Below are 7500 nucleotides of genomic sequence, written 5' to 3'. Positions count from 1 at the left end.
TCAAACAAGACAGGATGTTGTTGAGTATCCACTTAAACAGGACGAGTCACTGATTAATAAACGCTTTTGTCTCAAACGTCACTTTCAATGTTTGTCAGATCAAGAGTACAGATCAAACAGTTGTGTGTAGTGTAGTGTATATAAAATATATATGTCTGAATATACTGTAGCGAACGGGAATCTTCTAGTGTAACTCGCCCCATGCAGGAGTCGAACCCCGACCTCCCACATAACCAACGGCCGCGCTAACCATTAGACCAAGAGAGTTAACTCCCTTGGAGGAGCTGTTAACGGGGCCTCATACAGGATCGTTACACTATCCTCACCGTTCGGGAAAGCGTGCCCTCACGCTTCACTATGTCAAGTCCCTCACGTGGACACGCTCTCCGATGGCCTTCCTTCCATCCCAACTTTCTGACACCAGTGTAGCGAACTTGAACTGGTAGTGTAACTTGCCCCATGCGGGAGTCGAACCCCGACCTCCAGCATAACCGCCGGCCGCGCTAACCACAACACCAACAGAGTTAACTCCCTTGGAGGAGCTGTTAACGGGGCCTCATAAAGGATCGTTACACTATCCTCACCGTTCGGGAGAGCGTGCCCACACGCTTCACTATGACAAGTCCCTCACGTGGACACGCCTCTCCGATGGCCTTCCTTCCATCCCACTTCTGACACCAGTGTAGCGAACGGGAATCTTCTAGTGTAACTCGCCCCATGCGGGAGTCGAACCCCGACCTCCCACATAACCGACGGCCGCGCTAACCATTAGACCAACAGAGTTAACTCCCTTGAAGGAGCTGTTAACGGGGCCTCATACAGGATCGTTACAATACTGTTGATTTTATCAATATTTTATATTATATGGGTTGATCAAATCAAGCATAGTGATTGGACGAGAAGTGTTCGAACTTCGAAGCCATATTTTCATAACGATAACAATGCCATGGTTAAATCACCTGTTCATACACCAGAGTAGATTTTTTATCATGTTCCCTTTTAGGAACTATATTTGTTGGCACAGGGAAGAAACTGCCACAAACTATCACAAAATAATTATTGAAGTCATTGTTTTCTTTTTCCAATTTTCGAATTGGTTAACTGTTAACCATTATAAAAACAATCATGCCCTCAGGGCCATGATTTATCATCAATATTGCCACTTGGTAGGGGTCCGCTGCGCGTCCAACATCCCGTGCCAATATTGACCCGTGCCAATATTGACGATAAATCACTGGTACTGTTGCTTAATTAAAACACAGTTGACCCCAGTACTGAATACAAGCAATGCTACCATACTGCACCTTGGGCTTACATGATTACACTCCTCTCCTCTGCCACCTGAATCTCCTGGATCTTACTCATTATCATACAAAAGGGCAACCCAATCACTTTCTTGAGTCACTAGGCAACTAATAAGGAAGTGTTCAGACCCTGAGAATCAGACCATCCACATTTACATCATTTGTGCACATTATTCATCACATTGAAGCCATCCAGCATTCCCCTTGTGTCACAGACATTCAGCAGATGTAACTCATGGTATGCAACTGTACAGGGGAGGCTGGTGGAGGAAGACATCGAGGATGGGCTGCACTGTAAATGCATGGAATGGAATGAGGAATGGTATCAAACGGTCACAATCCTGATTCCATTCCATGCCTTACAAGCCCGTCCTCCGATGTCTTCCTCCACCAGACTCCCCTGGTTCTGTTATACAGGAGGGAGGGTGTAATCCTAGCCTGTCCCATATGGCTTTGAGGTGATCTTTATTCTATAACACCCAGGTTGGATCCTATATTGAACCACTGTGACTGTGCTGCTATGCCTGTTACAACTCTATTTGAACTGTAATTGGGGAGTTTGGCCGACCACCTGAGACCCTTCCCCCCCCCCCCACCGCTCCCAAAAGAGAAGAAAATAAGAAAAAGGAGGAAATAGTTCTCTCTCCAAAACAACTAGGCTGTGGGGCCGTGATTTTTAGGGCGGTCGAGATTTCAAATGGCTTTTCCTCATTTCCAATTAAGACGTATGGATTATTATAAACCTAAATGGAATAGGGGTGAAGTCCTTTCTATCTCCTCATTGTTCCAGATGACTGCGTCAATGTGTAGGTCTTGACTATAGAGCACCAGGGGGAGACATCAGTAAGGCACTGCGCCTTGTAGTGACAACCGCGCACAATATGGCTGAGATGAAATATCAGTAGCCGATAAACACAATTAAGTCTCAGCTGTTTCCCCGTCATAGGCCATATCCTCGGAGGCCTCGGCAGAGCAGTAAATACAGCATGTTTAGAGATTGATTAATGATGTAATTGTAATGGTGTCCTATGAGCTTGGGCTGCAATGCGCGGTATAATGACTTCTCCAAACTGGCTCAGAGGAAGGAGAGTGCACAATGTCACTGTAACCGGGGGAGTTAACGAGTCAATGATGCACTTTGGACATTATTGTGTCCCGTAAATCACATCGCACAGATGTGTGGTAGTTACTCAGGTCTGATTGGTTTATTAGATGGAGAGAGGAGCGTGTGTGTGTGTGTGTGTGTGTGTGTGCGTGCGTGTGTGTTTTTGTGTGTCCGTGGGTGCGTGCATATGTGCATGTATGCATGTGCGTGTTTTTGTGTGTGTGTGTGTGTGTGTGTGTGTGTGTGTGTGTGTGTGTGTGTGCATGTGTGTGTGCGTGTGTGCATGTGTGTGTGAGTGTATGTGCGCTTGTGTGTGTGTTTCTATTCTCAGATCTCGAAGAATTGAGATTCTGGGGGGCGCAGGAAGTAAAAAGTGCTGTCGGAAGTCCACACCCCTTGAAACTTTTTACTGCAGACTCCCCACTCACACACACGCAAACACACACACACACACACACACACACACACACACCACACACCACACACACACACACACACAAACACATATAACAAAACAACACTCCCTTGAAAATGCACTTCCCACAACCTTGAAAACTGTTGGCCATTTTGCCAAACGAGCTGCATAGTTAGAGATGCTGATGATTAGAGAACACCGTAATCAGCACCACCCACCGTGATTGGTCATCACCGGGGAGGAAGATGAAGTGATGAGATGATGAGAGAATGGAGGTGTGATGATGAGAGAATGGACTAGACGAGGGGGGGGGGCAGTCACCGCATCGAGACTCATGAGGCATTCAGGACGCCTCAAGTCAACCCTCTTCAACAGTCTAGACAGGCTGTGTGTGTGTGTGTGTGTGTGTGTGTGTGTGTGTGTGTGTGTGTGTGTGTGTGTGTGTGTGTGTGTTGCCAGGGGTCGTTGTAGCCATAAAGCAGCTAATGAAGCCGATGTGTGGAGTCATTCACAGGTGAACTGGGGGAAAAAATGAGACACACACACGAGCGCGCACGCACACACACACACACACACACACACACACACACACACACACACACACACAGAGGGAGGATGAGGGAGGATGGTAGAGGATGCATACAGTCATGAGGGGGATTTCAGTTACTGTTTACTATAAAATACCAAGCTCATTGTAATGCATGGAATAGAGGACAACTGCTACTGTATGTATAATGTAGGTATCAGTGAAAATATATAAATAACTGGATGAAACTCCTGACCATTGGAGTCCTAAGAGAGATACAATTGTCGCAGTGAATCCAGGAAATGACGTTACATTTTTTTACGATTGCTAACTCACCATGTTCAATACTGAAACCACAGTTTCACAACTCTTCATACAGTCTGCATTCGTAACACTCATGTTGGCCAATGACTTCATTCATGTCTCAAAAGAAGCTCGTTCAACCACACACTGTCAACAATGTTCACTCAGAAGCATACACTGTCATTCATAACATTCTGACTTACAAAATACTAACAACAGGGAGCATTACATAGTTTGAATGATTTTCACAAGAATGAATATTTCATTATAAAAATGGTTTGATTTATAGTATTCATAGACAGAATAGTTGACTGTACAACTGTAAAGTATTAGGCAACAAGAATTAATCAGAAATGCCACAATTTGCTTCTATCCTAAGTTTACAGTATTCTATCTTTTGCTTCTATCCTTTATGTTTTATCCTTTTTTTTCAGTATCTTTGCAGAAAGTAAGTTACGGTACATTTACTTCAAAGTACACTACATTTACTTGTGTAAAATGAAAAGTGAAAAATAAAGTGGAAGATGCAAAGTTCAAATACTGTAAAAAAAATAAAAACAGAAATTCCAGGGCTACAATACAATAGCAATCACACCAAAAATTTCTCACTCCTGAGGGTTTTGGTCCACCCTCTGGTCTGCATCTGGTCACATCTAATGTCTTCCCTGGCAATGCATCTAGTCTATTTCATTTCATTGTATATATTCTGCTAATATTTTCTAGACATTTCAATATGATTACTGCAAATAGTGAAAATACCACCGCTCATCCGTTATCAGACTTTGCTGAGGTTCTGGAACTGAAGAGTATCAATAGAGTGCAAAATTACAGCATCTGCACACTCAAACACTGTGCAAAAAAACAGTTTATTGCGAGCTTTCTGTCATATATGATAGGAATATGATTACTGCAAAATTGCACCAAATAATTCAGTTTTGAACGTGTTCTTCAGAGTTTTGAACACAGTATGTTAGCAATGAAAAAATGTGTTGCAAATACATAGTATTTTGCAAGTGGGGGAGTTTGAATGAGAGAAGTGTTATGGCATTTGGAGAACGTAGTCATTGAATGCATTCTGTATGAAAGCAATGCACAAATCACGGAGAAAGAGTCACAGATTTGTTCACATGGGTTTCTGCTCTGCTGACTGTATGAAGAGTTGTGAAACTGTGGTTTCAGTATTGAACATGGTGAGTTAGCAATCGTAAAAAAACTGTAACGGACGCTGTCATGCCATTGGTGATGGCACCAACCGTGGCATTTTCTTATTTTTCTCTTCTATGCCATCTTATTTTGCCAGGTGGAATACACCGTTTAAGATGGGTTTCAATAGACAAACGTGCCTTTTGGCGTAAGCTGTTGCAGTGCCCTGCAGTTCTCCCCATGGCCACAGGGTTTAGCCGGCTTCTGTATGTGTTGTGTCATTACTGAACTCTAGGTACAGGCTTTGGGATGCAAACTCGACTCAACTGTGGTTATAGTATTTACACTGAAGGGGAACGTGTACAGCATGTTTTGCATATTCTCATCATTGGAATAGTGTATCGCTGACCCCTGACATAGTCCCAATTGGTGGCTGATGAGCCCATCATGAATGCATGGCAGAAGCAGAAAGCACTGACATCCAGGCAGAGCAGTGAGTCATTGTGTTTGAATCAGGGGCGGCGCTAGGGGGTGGCTACTGGGGCTCAAGCCCCAGATGTTTTCTGAAAAGCCCCGAATGTTTTACTTTAAAAAATAAAAATAAAAAAAAATAAAAATAAAAATCTTGAGTAACGTGCAGTACCGGAGTCCAACAGAGAGGCAGCTGCGCGACATTAGCCTGCGTACTGCGTAGCCTGCCCTGCCCTGAAGAAGAAGTGATCTCAATCAGTGCCTGACTTGCAAAATTGTAAGGATGGATATCCCAAAGTTGTTTTCAACAAAACAAGCGCCAAGAACTGTTGCAGCAGCAGTATCAGCAGCAAGAATGACATCACCAGCAGTGATGACATAGATGATGTTTCAGGTTTGTGAATCTTATTAGAAAGGTGACTGACTCACTGACACTACTTTTCCGGTTTGCTGATGCTAGCTGGCTATCATAACATAACGTTATGTTATACTGAAAATGAAACATAGCAAGGTACTGTTACGGTACATGGTAAGAAATCAAACAAAGGATAATACTTATACAAATAAAGTGAATAACAGGCTGATAGTCTTTGATATCTGCACTCTGGTTGACTGAGTAACAAGTGAAAAAGAATGATGTAACGTTAATGTTACAGCTAGTAAACATGGAGTAACCACATTAAGTATGCCCTTATGTTAGTATGTATGTATACAGAACATGACTCAAATCTATCCTAAGATGTAACGCTAACTAACTAAGTTTGTTTAATGTCCCAGGGGGGATTTGATTTCACAGTACTATACACAGGCCAACAATACATGTAATATATCGTCATATAACACAGGACAAGACTCTAAATACAATATAAGTGGTGAGCACAGAGTCTGCCCTGATATACATACTGTAACATAACTAGCCTCAGCCCATCAATTATGTAATTCTATACAAATATAAATGATGGTGACTGACAGGGGGAGCTACGTGTGCTGACCTCCCTCTGTGCCCAGAACCACCACAATTAGTTTGCTTCATTAAAGGGTGTGAATGTATATGTGTTCTCCAGTGCCTTTTGTCCGCTTTAAGGTGGTGGTAAGTTGAAGGTTGAAGGCAAAATTTTCCGCCGCGCTCCGCGCGCACATTACATTCTCCCTCTGGGCTAAGCCCCGGATCTCCTACGATCCTAAATCCGCCCCTGGTTTGAATCCAGACTGATGATGCTCAGGACTCCTAGGACTCACTCAGTGGAGGCAGAAATCGGAGGAAGAGCTTATTGTAATACGTAGAACGGAATAAGGGACAGAATCAAAACACGTGCGTTTGAGATGGTTCCTTATTCCGTTCCATGCATTCCAATGAGCCGGACCTCCGTTATCTACCCCTAACAACTTCCACTGGGATGACCCGCTGCTCTGCCTGGATATCAGCGCTTTCTGCTTATGGCCTGCATTCATGATGCTCTCATCAGCCATCATCGTTTATGATTAAGTCAGCGGTCAGTTGACACTATTACTATATTATAATATATTACTACTGTATACACTATTACCATGATGAGAATATGCAAACATGGCCTTTATATAACTCAAAGATACACCTACACAGTAGGAAATCACTGTGAACTGTTGAATGAACTGAAAGGTTGGCGTCACAGACGTTTGTGTGTGTGTGTGTGTGTGTGTGTGTGTGTGTGTGTGTGTGTGTGTGTGTGTGTGTGTGTGTGTGTGGAAGAGGGTAATTATGTAAATCAATCCATCTGATAGAAAAATGGGATCAGTAGTCTCCCAGCATCTGTCATCCATCCCATAAGCCATACAGCAACATGAAACAGGCTTGGGACAGAGAGAGAGAGAGAGAAGGAGAGAAAGAGAGAGAGAGAGAGCGAGAGCGAGCGAGAGAGAGAAAGAGAGAGAGGGAGAGAGAGAGAGGGCGGGCGAGCGGGCGGAGAATCTTGAATAAGTAAATCACCTATCTCTACAATTTGCATACAGTATTTGCCTCGCATCCACACACATAGAGAAATATATTTTCAATCTGTTTATGGTAGTCCAGTGAGGGATTTTTAATCAGCCAAAAACATCATGGTACATTTTTTAGTTATTATTCATGGAGCTATTTCAGCTCACAAATCATAAGCCCTCACTCAGATAAGTGAATAATGAAGCAATTAACTTGATGGTCATATTGACCAGAACAACTGAACATGAACTGTGAGTGCATGTACAATATCCAGAC

Source organism: Nansenia antarctica (assembly GCF_963989245.1).
Source record: "Nansenia antarctica genome assembly, chromosome: 11".
Classification (NCBI taxonomy): domain Eukaryota; kingdom Metazoa; phylum Chordata; class Actinopteri; order Argentiniformes; family Microstomatidae; genus Nansenia; species Nansenia antarctica.
This window is presented reverse-complemented; position numbering follows the sequence as displayed.